The sequence below is a fragment of the Triturus cristatus genome, chromosome 6 (assembly GCF_964204655.1).
Source record: "Triturus cristatus chromosome 6, aTriCri1.1, whole genome shotgun sequence".
NCBI lineage: Eukaryota > Metazoa > Chordata > Amphibia > Caudata > Salamandridae > Triturus > Triturus cristatus.
The window spans coordinates 20,080,385-20,095,566 of record NC_140589.1 but is presented as its reverse complement, the minus strand read 5'-3'; the positions used below and the strand labels follow the sequence as shown (position 1 = coordinate 20,095,566).

Here is a 15,182-nt window from a genome sequence, read left to right as displayed (position 1 = left end):
TGCAGAGGACCAGGGAGGAGGGAGCAGCTGCTGCCCGCAGCATCCTCTCCCTCCCCGGGGAGGACGGGGCCCGCGATCCGAGCTTCAGAGAGTGGCGGATCGATGAGGGCCTACGGAGGGCGGCGCCGGCAGAGGGCACCCAGGCTGTGGAACAGACTTGGGGGACACTGCCAGAGTGGAAATACACACCAGCCTCACCCACCCACAAACACATACAAGACACACAACCAATATAGGATTATACACCAGTTCTGTAACCCCACACACACCAGCTGTCACCCCTCAACCCTCCCCCCACACACACGGGACACAGCCAGTATAGGAATACACACCAGTTCTATCATCGCACACACACCAGCTCTGCCCCCCCCCCCACACACACACACGGGACACAGCCAGTATAGGAATACACACCAGTTCTGTCACCGCAGACACATTCTGGACACATAGCCAATATAGTAATATACACCAGCTCTATGTGTCCTGGGTGTGTGCAGTGACAGAGCTGGTGTATATTCCTATAGTGGCTGTGTGTCCCGGGAGTGTGGGGCGACAGCCAATAGAGGAATATACACCAGCTCTGTCACTCCCCACCCCCGGGACACACAACCAGTATAGGAATATACACCAGCTCTGTCACTCCACACCCCCGGGACACACAACCAGTATAGGAATATACACCAGCTCTGTCCCTCCACACCCCACCCCACCCAGGACACAGCCAGTATAGGAATAGGTTAGGTTATGAAGGTATCTAGGCGCTAGCACTGTGGGAGAAAGACAACAAACTCAATGGAAATTACTGGAAAAGTCAGGTTTTTAGATTATTTCTAAACATAAGCAGGTTAGAAATCAACCTAATGTAGAGGGATATAGGAATATACACCAGCTCTGTCACTAAACACACGCCCGCGACACACAGCCAATATAGGAATAAACACCAGCTCTGTCAGTCCACATACACCAGCTCTCTCAGGAGAAGCAGTAAGGGCTGAAGAGTCTCTCTCATGAGATGCAGTAAGGGCTGCAGTGTCTCTCTCATGAGATGCAGTAAGGGCTGAAGAGTCTCTCTCATGAGATGCACTAAGGGCTGCAGAGTCTCTCTCATGAGATGCAGTAAGTGCTTCAGAGTCTCTCTCATGAGATGCAGTAAGGGCTGCAGAGTGTCTCTCATGAGATGCAGTAAGGGCTGCAGAGTCTCTCTCATGAGATGCAGTAAGGGCTGCAGTGTCTCTCTCATGAGATGCAGTAAAGTCTCTCTCTCTCTCATGAGATGCAGTAAGGGCTGCAGAGTCTCTCTCATGAGATGCAGTAAAGTCTCTCTCTCTCTCATGAGATGCAGTAAGGGCTCCAGAGTCTCTATCAAGAGATGAAGTAGGGGCTCCAGAGTCCCTCTCTTGAGAGGAAGTAAGGGCTGCTTGCAGAGTCCCTCTCATGAGACGAAGTAAGGGCTGCAGAGTCCCTCTCATGAGACGACGTAAGGGCTGCAGAGTCCCTCTCATGAGACGACGTAAGGGCTGCAGAGTCCCTCTCATGAGATGAAGTAAGAGCTGCCGAGTCTCCCTCAGATGCAGTAAGGGCTGCTGAGTCTCTCTCATAAGATAAAGTAAGGGCTGCAGAGTCCCTGCCATGAGACGAAGTAAGGGCTGCAGAGTCTCTCTCATGAGAGGAAGGGCTGCAGAGTCTCTCTCATGAGATGCAGTAAGGGCTGCAGAGTCTCTCTCATGAGATGCAGTAAGGGCGCTCTCGCTCTCTCTCATGAGATGCAGTAAGGGCTGCAGAGTCTCTCTCATGAGATGCAGTAAGGGCTGCAGAGTGTCTCTCATGAGATGCAGTAAGGGCTGCAGTGTCTCGCTCATGAGATGCAGTAAGGGCTGCAGTGTCTCTCTCATGAGATGCAGTAAGGGCTGCAGTGTCTCTCTCATGAGATGCAGTAAGGGCTGCCCAGTCCCTCTCTCAGGCAGCCTCGTCAACTAAAATCAGAAGAGGCTCTCTCTCCATCCGAGCCACAGACTGGACCTCACACGGACAAGGACACCAAAGAACGCAGCTTTTCTCTCCTAGTTTTGCAGATAAGATGGAAATGTTTGTATCTAATGATCAGACAAGGCTGGGCAAAGTCTGTGCAGCACCGGCTATGTCGATGCCATACAAGCAGGAGCCATGCCTACCTGCACCCGCAGCCAAACCAGAGGGGGTGCAACAACCAAACCAGCAGAGCAATATCTACATCAGGAGGAGCGGACATCAGCAAAAGTAGCCTCTACACCCAGCATTATCTACACCAGGCGGAGTGGACAACATCATTAACAGTGGCCTCTATATCCAGCAAGAGCATGGTAACTACACAAATAGTGCACCATCTACACTAAAGCACACCAGGAATGCACCAACTACACTGAAAGACACCAGCAGAGCAGGACATCACACCCACAGTGCAACATCTATACAGCCACACCAGAAAGCAACCAGACCAACACTACTGCATCTACATCCAGGAAGAGTGGAGCAACTACACCAAGGGTACTATATCTACACTCGGCCACACCAGGATTCGCAGGCAAACAGACCAACAGTGTTTCTACACCCAGGAACAGCAGAGCAACCACACCAATAGTGCAACATTTACACTCAGCTACACGAGGAACAGAGCAAGAACATCAGGAATGCACCATCTACAGCGAAAAACATCAGCAGAGCAGGACATCTCACCCACAGTGCAACATTTATACAGCCACACCAGGAGAAGGCAACCAGGCCAACAGATCCTGGCACACCAGGAGGAGCAGGACTCGTACGGTGTGCTGGTAGGTCTGAACACAGAAGCGGTTATACACCTGCAGCTATATGTCTTCATATACTCTACCACGTTGTTAGAATTGGAGGTCTCTGGTTGGCACAGGTAAAGACTTGTGTCAAGCAGGGACCCCCTCCTCTAGTCAGGGTAAGGGGTTACACTCCTAACACAACCCCTGCTCACCCTCGAGGTAGCTTGGCGCGAGCAGACAAGGCTTATCTCAGGGCGTTACAGGTTAAGCATTTGTGACCATATACAGTAACTCAGTGACAACACCACAAATAGACTCCACACTGGGATTTATCAAAAATAAGTATTTTTATATAGAAAGACTTCGCACAAGACCAAATAACGATAAAAAGGCCCACAATACAATTGGCAATAAGCAGTTCTTGTTTCAAGCGTAATTTCAAGGTTCTGTGCGGTTCGTTCCTCTTCGTACGGTTCGTACGGGATGAGAGATGCTTAAGAACGGGTCTCACAACGCTTCAGACGCTCCGGTGCAAAGCGTACACCCTGCGGTGCTTAACGTACACAGTACCTTATTTTGGAGAGTTCGTCACGGACGATGCGATGAAAAACAAACGTGCTGTACGGTGCGATGTCCTCCTGTTACGGTGCGAGCTACGGCTCGTTGGGAGCCTCAGTCGCGTTGTTCGAGGGGACGGTGCGTAGGTACGATGCTCTTGATGTTCGTTGCGGCGTACGAGCCATACCTTGAAAGCGGCGCCTTTTCCTTAAGCGCGGTGCGAAGCAGGCAGTACGCTCTGATTGTGAGCGACGTACCCAGCCACTCTACGCGCCGCAGCCTGCCCACAACAGGGGTAGGGGGGCACGCTTGAGCAGTACGATGCGAAGAGAGAAAATCAAAGTGCGGCACGAAGTCCTTCCTTCACGGTGCGAGCTACGGCTCGTAGGGGGGCCTTAGTCGCGTTGTTCGGGCCGGACAGCTTGGCACAGGCTTTCCAGTGTACGCGCCGATCACGAGACGCACACTTCTCTTGGCTTCGGAGCTACGGGGAGAACGGCGGTTCTCGGCGGCGTTTCTCAAGGCGGTGAAGTCCACTGGTCCTGGGACTTCGTTCAGGGGGCAAGCTCAGTCACAAGCCCTTGGAGATCTTAAAAGCACAAGTTGAAATAAAGTTTCTTTAGCAATCTTTCTCCTCTCCTTCAGCATCAAGGCAACCACTGCAGGCCGATCCCCCAGGTCAGGGACAGTACTCCTCCTACAGCTTTCCCGGTTCCTTCTCCTCAGGCAGAGGTTCGTCTTGTCAGCAGGATCTAATCTCTTAGGAGCAGGGCTCCTATATTTATACTACATTTATTTTGTTCTTTGCGGCCAGGGGGCCTTTACCTAGTTCAGTCCAGTTTCTGAGTACTTTGTTGATATGATGCAGGCTTCTGCTTTCAGTGTGCAGGGCAGAGACATCAGACGCTCCACAGGAGGTGGAGCCAGCATTGTGGTGGCAGAGCACAGCCCTATTCAGAGTCCAGGTGTACTCCTCCCACCCATCCTGGTGCAATCTTCCTATTCACCACCTGGCTGCCCAGCCTGTCTCCTGGAATTCCCCAGCCCTGTCACTCACACAAACCAGACAGCAGATACACATCAGCACAGAGGCGGGCTGAAATGGTTAGGCAAGCAAATGCCAACCTTCTAAAAGTGGCATTTGCAAACACAGAATAATAAAATAAACTTTACTAACATGTATTTTATTATTCTGAGTTCAGGGATTTTTTTTGCGAATCTTTATTTTAACTGGAATTTTTTTTGCGATTCTTTATTTTTTCGCTATTGGTGTTGATGCATTGGGATTCGTTGTTTGCCACTCGCTATCGGGAGTTTTTAGCGATTCGGTATTTTTGCGAGGTGATTTTTGCTTGATGCATGTGCCAGGTATTTTCTTATTCTGGCTCAGCCTGGGATGACTCCTGGTGGCCGACCACGCTGGGAACAGCGCCGACACCCACCGACCATACACGCAACCTAGGAATCATCCTCGACTCCTCCCTCTCCATGTCAAAACAGGTCAACGCCGTCTCCTCCTCCTGCTACAACACCCTCTGCATGCTCTGCAGGATCTACAAGTGGATCCCCACCGAAACGAGAAGATCGGTGACACAGGCCTCCGTCAGCAGCAGGTTGGACTACGGCAACGCATCCTACGCACTCTATTCTTGTCCGAGTTCAGCTTCAGTCGGCTGCCTCTCATCCATTCGGCGATGGCCCTCATTCCCTCGTGGAGGTTGGTTTTAGCGGTGTGCGGATCCTTGGTGAGGGAGCGGATGAGCTGGGTGTCGTCGGCGTAGGAGATGATGGTGAGGTCGTGCTGGCAGGCGACGTGAGCGAGGGGGACCATGTAGACGTTGAACAGCATCGGGCTGAGGGAGCCCAGGGGTACGCCGCAGATAATGTAGGTGGCTTCAGAGCAGAAGGGGGGGGGAAGGCGGACGCTCTGGGTTCTGCCGGAGAGGAAGGATGTGGTCCAGTCCAGTGCCTTCTCTTGGATTCCGGCTTCTTGGAGGCGTGTCTTTAGTGTGCGGTGGCAGACCGTGTCGAAGGCGGCTGACAGGTCCAGGAGGATGAGGGCTGATGTTTCGCCGTTGTCTAGTTGGATCCTGATGTCGTCTGTGGCGGCGATGAGGGCTGTCTCAGTGCTGTGGTTTTTTCGAAATCCGGACTGGGATGGGTCTAGGATGTCGTTGTCCTCGGGGTAGTGGGTAAGTTGCGTGTTGACGATTTTCTCGATGACCTTCGCCGGGAACGGGAGCAGGGAGATGGGCCAGAAATTCTTGAGGTCCTTGAGGTCCGCCTTGGGCTTCTTGAGAAGGGCATTAATTTCAGCGTGCTTCCAGCTTTCCGGGAACGTAGCTGTCTCGAAGGAGATGTTGATTACTTTCCGTAGTTGGGGTGCAATGGCTGCGTTTGCTTTGTTGAATATGTGGTGTGGGCAGGAGTCTGACAGTGATCCTGAGTGGATGGAGTTCATGGTCTTGCGCGTTTCATCGTTGTTGACGTTGGTCCAGGAGGTCAGACAGTTGGTGCGGGTGGTGTTCGTAGGGGGGGGTGGAGTCTGATGTTGTCGGGGTGGTCGTGGTGGTGTTGAAGCGGTCGTGGATGTCAGCGATCTTGCGGTGGAAGAAGGTGGCCAGCGAGTCGCACAGTTCTTGTGCGGGCGGGATGTCGTTGGTGTTGGCGTTGGGGTTGGAGAGTTCCTTCACGATGCTGAAGAGCTCTTTGCTGTCGTGTGCGTTGTTGTCCAGGCAGGTTTTGAAGGACAACAAAGCCAGTCCATTCCAATCACTGTGCCTCCAGCAGCATATGAGCAGACCCAAAGAATTGTGCATCCACATATTTGGTGCCTTAAAATTGTGAGCAGGCAGAGTGCCAAGCAAACAGGAAGCAGCTAGTAGTTCAAAAACGAGCTGCTTTGTTAGAAAAACGAAAACTGACAGGAGCAATGTTTGAATCACTCCCAACCACTGGTAATTACTTGGGCCGCATTCCAGTCCATCAATGTTTTGCTCACTAAGCCACTCCAGACTGACTAGTCATATGTAAATCAGACTTGGTCCGGCTCTAATAGGAACAGTCTAGCTTAAACTGCTAGGCCAAGTCCGCACTGAACGGGGTACAAGCAGCCCCAGACCAGTTTTGGCCTATATGGGCCTTGTCAGTAGAGAGCAGCTTGAGTCCTGTGACCCGGCATAGGGGCACATCACTGAAATAAACAAGCATTTGCAATGCAATAGGTCTCGCATTCACGCGAGTTTGAGCTATTGGCATTGTAAATGACAATGCCTTTTATTTATGTTCTGGGTTTTAAAACATAAATAAAAGGCATTGTCATTTACAATACCAAGAGATTAAACTCACGCAAATGCGAGACCTATTGCCTTGCAATTAAGGGCCTTTTTCGACCGCCTGTTAGATTGTAAATATCAGAGAAAGAGACCGGCCTGCGACCTCTTCAAAGTAGTGATAAATAGTGCAGTGAAGAAGATGTGTAAGTGTTGTAAATTACACAGACACAAAGTGTAAAGTGAGAGTTACATATGATCCGAGCTATAAACAATAACAAAGCGATGCAACACCTTTTGCTCTGTGATTACACTGTCGCGGCTCAGGAGGAAGAGTGAGGGGAGGCTATTTCCTGCCCTCTCCGTGATTTGAGTGTGCAGTGTGGCATTGCATAATTTCATTGCTATCTTTGGCCTAATAAACAAGCATTAAAAATGCAATAGGTCTTGCCTTTCATTAAGTTAAAGCCATTTGCTTTGCTATACAATACCATTAGCAAACCAAATGCCTTTAACTTAATCAAAGGTGAGACCTATTGCTTTTTCAATGCTTGTTGAGTGAGCCGTCGGACTCGGTTAGCATGTTTAATGCCGCGTTTCTGCGGCGAGACCATGCGGTGCCAGGTTCATTCTCGCCGGTTACTCGCTGGTGTTTCGATTCTATTTTTTTTCTCGTTGCCTCATCCAGCCCGGTAATCTACTTTCAAACCGGTGCGACAAGGCCACTCGTCAGCCCTGATTATGTTACCTGGAGCTGAGCCAAGTTGACAGTACCTGGATGATACACGCGGCAGCTATCTGTGAACTATTTTCCTGTTTTACAATTAGCAGCAACTAGGGTAACTGGGTACGCGGGATTTTTAACCAGTATTTACGTTTTTTAGATTGTAGGCATTATTTGAATTTATCAATGGTAAAGTGCTATTTTTTGCTGTTTATATAGCGCAAACTACACTCGAAGAGATCAGAGAGCTTTACATGAGCACCAGTTGCTTTACAGACGTACACATTATTTGTAGGCCCGGGGAGACTAAGTGATTTGCCCAGAATCAGAGCCTCTCGCCAGACTCGAACCTGGTTCGCCAGCTTCGGGCGCTCTAGCCGTTAAGCCACACCCTCTCCTCGTGCGATTGACGCCAGAACCCAATAATGTATATTTTTCAGTTTGAAGAGATCTATTTCAGTACATAAAATTTTGCAAAACAAATTAAAATATTACAGACGGCTTTGACCACTGGCAGACTGAAATACTGGTGAGACAGATCACATTAAATATGAAAGGCCGACAAGTTAACACTAAACGTGAATCGACGTAATTTGCTGTGAGGAAATTACCTGCTCGGCGGGTCATGTGAAACGTGCAAGGAGTTGGTGAACTTGTGCTCGCTTGGTGCACGGATTGCTGGCCGCACCAGAGCAAGTAGTATAACGAGCCGCAGGAGCTTAGGAGTTGCCGCCACTCACTCACCCTAACAATTGTATGAATAGAATTACGAAAACAATGAAGGATGATTTATAACATCGGATGTGGATTTATGTGCATTGCCTTTTAAGAATTGGACTGGATTTTTAAAAAACATTTTACAATAAGGAGAGTGCGGGCATAATTTCATTAGTAATTCAATGAGGACGGCGATTTATATACATATATAGCTGCCCTCAAGTGGGGACTGGGTGATTGTTCCTCAAGTTTCGAGCACCGTAATAATAACTGTTAAAACAAGCTACCAAAACAAAGATGGCGTGGGCCAGTCGCCATGGGCCATCCCAAAAGGCGAAAGGGAGGGAAGAACAAAGCCCGATATCCAATCACACGCCACCGTTTACCATAACGGATGACGCAAGCCAATCGGAAAGAGGGACGGGGATTCAAGTCCCTTTCTAAATCTTGTTTACTATAGTTCTCGTAGGCGAGGAGCGCATGTGCACTCCAATGCCAGGCGAGACCTAAAAACACTCCAGCTGGAGAAGGGCCTTGGCTTCACCTCCTGGTGCAGGGCGGGCTGTGCTTTATGGCAGGCATGGAGGGAGGGAGGGAGGGATGGTCTTATCTGCAGCTCCGGCCTCGTACAGTGCCCCTGCTATTACTAGTGAGCGAGAGGCGCTGAGGTGGTGATATTGGTGGTGGTGGTACTTTTATTGGTGGTGGTGGTATTGGTGGTGGTACTGGTGGTGGTATTGGTAGTGGTGGTATTGGTGATGGTGGTTTTGGTGGTGGTGGTGGTATTAGTGGTGGCGGTGATATTGGTGGTGGTGGGGTATTTGTACTGGTGGTGGTATTGGTGGTGGGGTATTGGTGGTGGTGGTGGTATTGGTGGTGGTTTTTGTGGTGGTGGTATTGGTGGTGGTGGTATTGGTGGCGGTGGTATTGGCGGCGGTTGTATTGGCGGCGGTTGTATTGGCGGCGGTTGTATTGGCGGCGACTGTGGTATTGATGGTGGTGGTGGTATTAGCGGTGGTATTTGGTGGAGGCGGTGGTATTGGCGGTGGTATTGGCGGTGTTATTGGCGGAGGTGGTATTGGTGGAGGTGGTATTGGTGTTGCTAATAAAACAGGCTTTTGAAAACAACCGGTGAGGTGGCTTTAGTACAGATGACATGTAACACAGATGTGCTGCTGTCAGCTTCAGCCCATTAGCACAGGATTATGTGCTATCTGCAATTCACATAACTTAATTCGCTAATCATTTCTAAATCCATTTTACTTGGGGAGTTGAAACAGACAGGAGATAATGCCGGGTTAAAGTGATTGAAAGCGGGCTCTGTGTTACTTAAAAAAAACACACGCGGTTTCAGCTGAAGCAGCGCATGTCCGGCCTGCAGTAAGAGAGACTCAATAAAGTAAATAGTGCTTATGAACTAAATAACAGGCCCCCTGTAACAACCGAAGTAAAGGGGCCAGTCGCCATGGGAGGGTACAAATGAAGACAAGGCCGTACTAAGGAGGGACTAACAAGCCTATTAACGAATCAGAAGGCAACATTTACTAAAGACAATGACACAAGCCAATGAAAAATATTGGAGGAGAGTGGGCACAGCTTCTCTCCCATACTCTACTACAGCAGTCTCGCAGAGCAAGCAGTACATGCACGCTGCCGCTAGGCTCAACCTGAAACGCAGGTAAATAATCTTCTGTTCAGGGTATGGTGATGTAACTATGATGAATGAGTACTCAGTGGCGTAATATGCCTCCCCTATGGGCTGGAGCCAGATCTCTGAGCATGGTAGCGGATTCTTTAAGGGAATATCCATCTGGCTTCAATTTAAAGACCTGTGCAAAAAATGCATAGCAGCAGCCCTGTGTCTGGTGAAGCTTGCTTCTTAGTTGGTCCTGTTAAACTGCCACAACTGTTCTCACAAATTAAAGAAGATACAGCGGTTAACTGAAACAGCCTGCGCATATATTCGTTAATAAACTGCAGGTCACTGCTATAGCGGGGAACTGATGCAGAGGCGTAGACTTTCGCAGATTACTATGAGTTTACAAGTCCCAGAATACTTTGTGTTTTTGCTGGAAAAGCAGGAGTGGCAGAATGTGATCTCTGTGCCAAGGAGTCTCTTTAAAGCAATTAGGTAATCAGCCCAGAATGCTAAGTGGGTTGGATTATTGAGGAAAGATGCATGCATTATTATTTTATAATTTACAGTTCCCATACCTTGCGTTAATAAAAACCACCATCCACGGCTAGTTAATGCCGACCTTGAGGGGACTCCTGAAAGGGAGGGTAGGGGGGAGGGGGTGTTGCCCTGTGTAGTGAAGCTGAGTGAGAGCTAAAGAAGCAAGCCTTCTCACCAGGGTGCCTGCTCCCTCAGAGAAATGTAAATGTGGGACGCTGTTTAATCAGAAAATGTAAAGGCTGCTGGGGAGCTCGTATGGGCTTTATTGAGAGGGTCTTTAGAAGCATTTGAGTGACAAAAATGGATTATTTTTGAGAAGTAATGTAATGGTGTTACCAGCTGGAGGTTTCCACAGTCTACTTGCAATATACTAAAATATATGTTTTGAAAGCATTTGCTTTACCATAAACATTTAATAGATCTTCAGACGTTGCCACAGTTCGGGACTTCTTAGCACTATACCCACATGTAACTACGCCCCACTGCACCAATCAGGGTACTGTGACGTGGTCTCGTTAGACACAGACAACTGCAGTAATCACATTAACCAATTAAGCTTTCATAACTTTGATTGTATTTCCGAAGTGTTACCTTAGCCTGCTTTTATTTTTATTTTAGGTATGTTATTTTATATGCAGTTAAATGAAGGTGAAAGACCAACAACAATTAATTCAATTTTCTTTTGCTCTTTTTAGCCATATCTCCGACTGTGACCCCTCCTTTTTGTATGCACTTCAACCGCACCATGCCATCAAGATGCCATTGAGTCATTTACATCTGTAAACTAGACTTTTGTAGGATTTGAAACGATCATTTATTGTGTGGGAATATTATTAATTGCCCCTACTCAAGCTTTTTTGCATATATATTCTTGTAGTTTCAATTCCCCCACAACAAATTTAAGACAACAAGTACAAGAATGAAAAGAAGCCAAACACTAGGTGAACTGTTTACACAGGGCAGCGTTCGTCAGACGAGGGAGCGCCCATGGCGCTGTGGGCATTAACACAATCAGAACAAGCATTTGCAATGCAATAGGTCTCGCATTTACAGGAGTTTAATCTATTGGCATTGTAAATGACAATGCCTTTTATTTATGTTAAAAAAACAAAAATAAAAGGCATTGTCATTTGCAATGTCAATAGCTCAAACTCGCGTAAATGCGAGGCCAATGCTTGTTTAACATAACGGCTGTGGTTAGTGAGGAGGTGTTCAATTGAGTCAAGCAGAGATCCACAGCGTGCACCACTAATGTCAGACACTTCTAGCTCAGTCCTGCGCTTGGGTCTAAAGCCGGACCGCTGCGACTTCGACCCCTATAGAAACTTGAAGCTGTTCTGCAGTCATTGTCTGTACAATCTTGTGATCTAGATCCGTGTAACTATATCGGAGATGGCTAAAAATACACATGGAAGGTGCTCATGTAAAGCGCTCTGAAGCCCTTGGGCCAAGCTCATGCTACATAAACTGCAAAAAGAAACATAACACCAGACAGAATTATTTGTTATTTAACCTCATTTCCCGTCTCGACTTCTTAATGTAAACAGATCTTCGTGTCTCTATGTTCACATGCTGGTTGCATATCATGTTGCTCTGTGCAGTGCTCAATGAATTGAAAAAGATAAACTATATGTGCTATGTAAACCCCAGTAAAGCAAGACCTCCCCTAAAAAATATAGGGCCTCTCTACTCTTATTTTATTTTATTTTTTTACAACTTAAGCACTGCACTGACCACAAACTCTGCCCCACATAAGGCATAGTACAACCACACAGCTCTTGCAACCAATCATAGAGAACCAGCTGTAACCCATCAGAACAGTTTCAATGGTATTATGTAAAGCTAGCGGCAGGTGCGGGCTATTATACACATGCTAGTTAAGACGACATGAAACCCACCCACGAGGGCAATTAGCTTACTTCGCATTACACACGCTCACGTTTCAGACTCCATCACACATACTGAAGTGCGCTCCTACAGAGAGGCGTGGGGTTCCCAGCGCTGCACCCCCTCTGAAAAGACATCTAGGCACTAATTGCTGTCTATTGGGGTTCCCAGCGCTGCACCCCCTCTGAAAAGACATCCAGGCACTAATTTCTGTCTATTTTGCTTCTTTTCATTTGGTACGCCTAGCATGAGTAGAATGTAATTTTACTAATTACTAATAACCCAGTACAGTCTTTTAAGCTGAAGAGTCGGGCGGGGGTGGGCTGTACCCAGGCCCCACCTCGGATGGTTAACATTCCGCCGGAGTCTCCCACGCAGAACAAAGGGAAAGACAAATGCTGCTTACATTTTTTACAAGGCAGGGTCTCTGCCTTGCATGTTGGGCAAATCCCGATTTAATCAGAGGCCAGCAGGGGGGGGGGGGGGGGGGTGAGAGGGCGGAAGGTGGAATGGTGGTGTAAACTTGAAAGGGAGGAAGGCGCAATCTCAGGAAGAAAGGTGAAGAGAGAGTGGAGTGATGGGGAGGGAAGGAGGAAGAAAGAGGAGGGACATGTGAAGAGGGAGGGAGATATAATGGAACGGCTCCGGTGATAGGCAAGCAGGTAGAACGAGAGGGAAAGACGAGGGGGAGAATGGAAAAGAGAAAAAAGTGCCACTCTCGACATGAGGGAAAAGAAGGAGGGAAGGGGTCCCTGAAAATGGCAAAAATAAGGAGAGAAAAGATAGAAGAGGAAGCTGGGGAGAGAGATAAACAAGAAAATTAGAGGGAAAAAAGGAGTAGACATAAGAGAGTGAAAGGAAAAGCAAGCTGTGGAGAAATTGGAACGTCCGAGTGAAAGGAGAAGGAAAGACAGAAAGGTAAGAGAGAAAAGAGGAAAGTGTGCGTGCGGGGAGGGGAGAGGTGCAAACAAGCGAGGCAGGGTGGATTGAAGAAGGTAGGAAGGGCTGAGCACTAGAGGGAACAAGCAGGAAGTGGAATAAGGGAGGGGGTGGCAAATGGTGTGCACTTTCGCGGCCGCTTTGATGTTCTCAGTGGCCGCGCGGCTCACTGAGAACATCAAAGCGGCCGCGAAATGATCACGCAGGCTGCCAAATGGTGCGCGCGCCCGGCGCACATGCACTGAAGTTGGCGGCCTGAAAGCACTGGTTTGCACTTCCAAATCCCCCTTTTACAAAAGCTCTCGCGAGAGCAGCGCTAAAGCGCTGGCTCAGGCGAGACCTAAAAAACGTGGGCAAATTTAGGCACGAGAATGATAGTTAAAACGTGTATTTACTGAACCCGATCAGCTTTAAAGATACTCCAGGTCCGGTGAAGCTCAGCCCAATATGGCCCAATTATAAATCTGGTATTTTCTCAGGCATCTCAATGTTTACTTTTTGAATTATTTTATTCAATTATGTGTGTTTTTGGAAAGGCGGTTAAATTATACCACATGAAGAAAATCTACTTGGTTCTAAAAGGGTTGGGATTTCACATGGATTGTCAGCACGATTCATCCACAAACATGTGACTAACAGGAGAGAGGCAGAGGACCCAGCGCTCTCTGCCGTACAGCTGTCCCGGGTACAGGGGCTTCACTCAGCCGGGTTTTGACAGCGGGGACCCCAGGCAACACCTAGCCGCGGCGAGAGGATTAGGCGAGGAGGACACCATCGTCGGGGAACTTCTAGCGTGAGGCAGTACCACCGCCATGGCGGCAGCCGAGCTCCCAGCAACACCATTCAATGGTGCATTCCATTACAGCGAACAATGCTCAATGGTGCATTCCATTACAGCTAACAATGCTCAATGGTGCATTCCATTACAGCTAACAATGCTCAATGGTGCATTCCATTACAGCTAACAATGCCCAATGGTAGATTCCATTACAGCTAACAATGCCCAATGGTAGATTCCATTACAGCTAACAATGCTCAATGGCGCATTCCATTACAGCGACCAATGCTCAATGGCACATTCCATAACAGCTAACAATGCTAAATGGCACATTCCATTACAGCTAACAATGCTAAACGGCGCATTCCATTACAGCGAACAATGCTCAATGGCACATTCCATTACAGCTAACAATGCTCAATGGCGCATTCCATTACAGCTAACAATGCTCAATGGCACATTCCATTACAGCGAACAATGCTCAATGGCACATTCCATTACAGCTAACAATGCCCAATGGCATATTCCATTACAGCTAACAATGCTCAATGACACATTCCATTACAGCTAACAATGCCCAATGGTAGATTCCATTACAGCTAACAATGCTCAATGGCACATTTCATTACAGCGAACAATGCTCAATGGCACATTCCATTACAGCTAACAATGCTCAATGGCACATTCCATTACAGCTAACAATGCTCAATGGTGCATTCCATTACAGCGAACAATGCTCAATGGCACATTCCATTACAGCTAACAATGCCCAATGGCACATTCCATTACAGCTAACAATGCCCAATGGTAGATTCCATTACAGCTAACAATGCTCGATAGCACAGTCCATTACAGCTAACAATGCCCAATGGTAGATTCCATTACAGCTAACAATGCTCAATGGCACATTCCATTACAGCTAACAATGCTCAATGGCACATTCCATTACAGCTACCAATGCCCAATGGTACACTTCATCACAGGTATCTGCACTCCCCAATACATCCCCCTACAGCTAACAATGATATATGATGCATTCCACTACCACAAATAGTGCCCATTGGTACACCCACACAGCTGGGGCTACTCAATGGTACATTCCCTTCCAGCTAACAAAGCCCCATGAAACATCCCCTATAACTAGATTTAGATCTAGATTGCAGCTCATACAGCTAACATCACTCAGTGGTAGATTTCCTTCCAGCCAACAGCACTGCTGATACAGCTCCCTAGAGCTAACTCCACTCGTTAATACATTCCATTATGACTAACACTGTGCTATGAAAGACTCCAGTACAGCGGACAGCGTTCGATATATTCCTCTTCATACACTCGACGAGGGAAGCTGAATGCTATGCTACCA

General features: G+C 48.1%; 1 protein-coding gene across 5 annotated transcripts in view; it reads right to left on the bottom strand.

Annotated features, from left to right (window-relative positions):
• Positions 1 to 15,182, bottom strand: part of KLC4 (kinesin light chain 4) — a 595,564-nt gene that overhangs the window by 544,549 nt on the left and 35,833 nt on the right. The window lies entirely within an intron of this gene.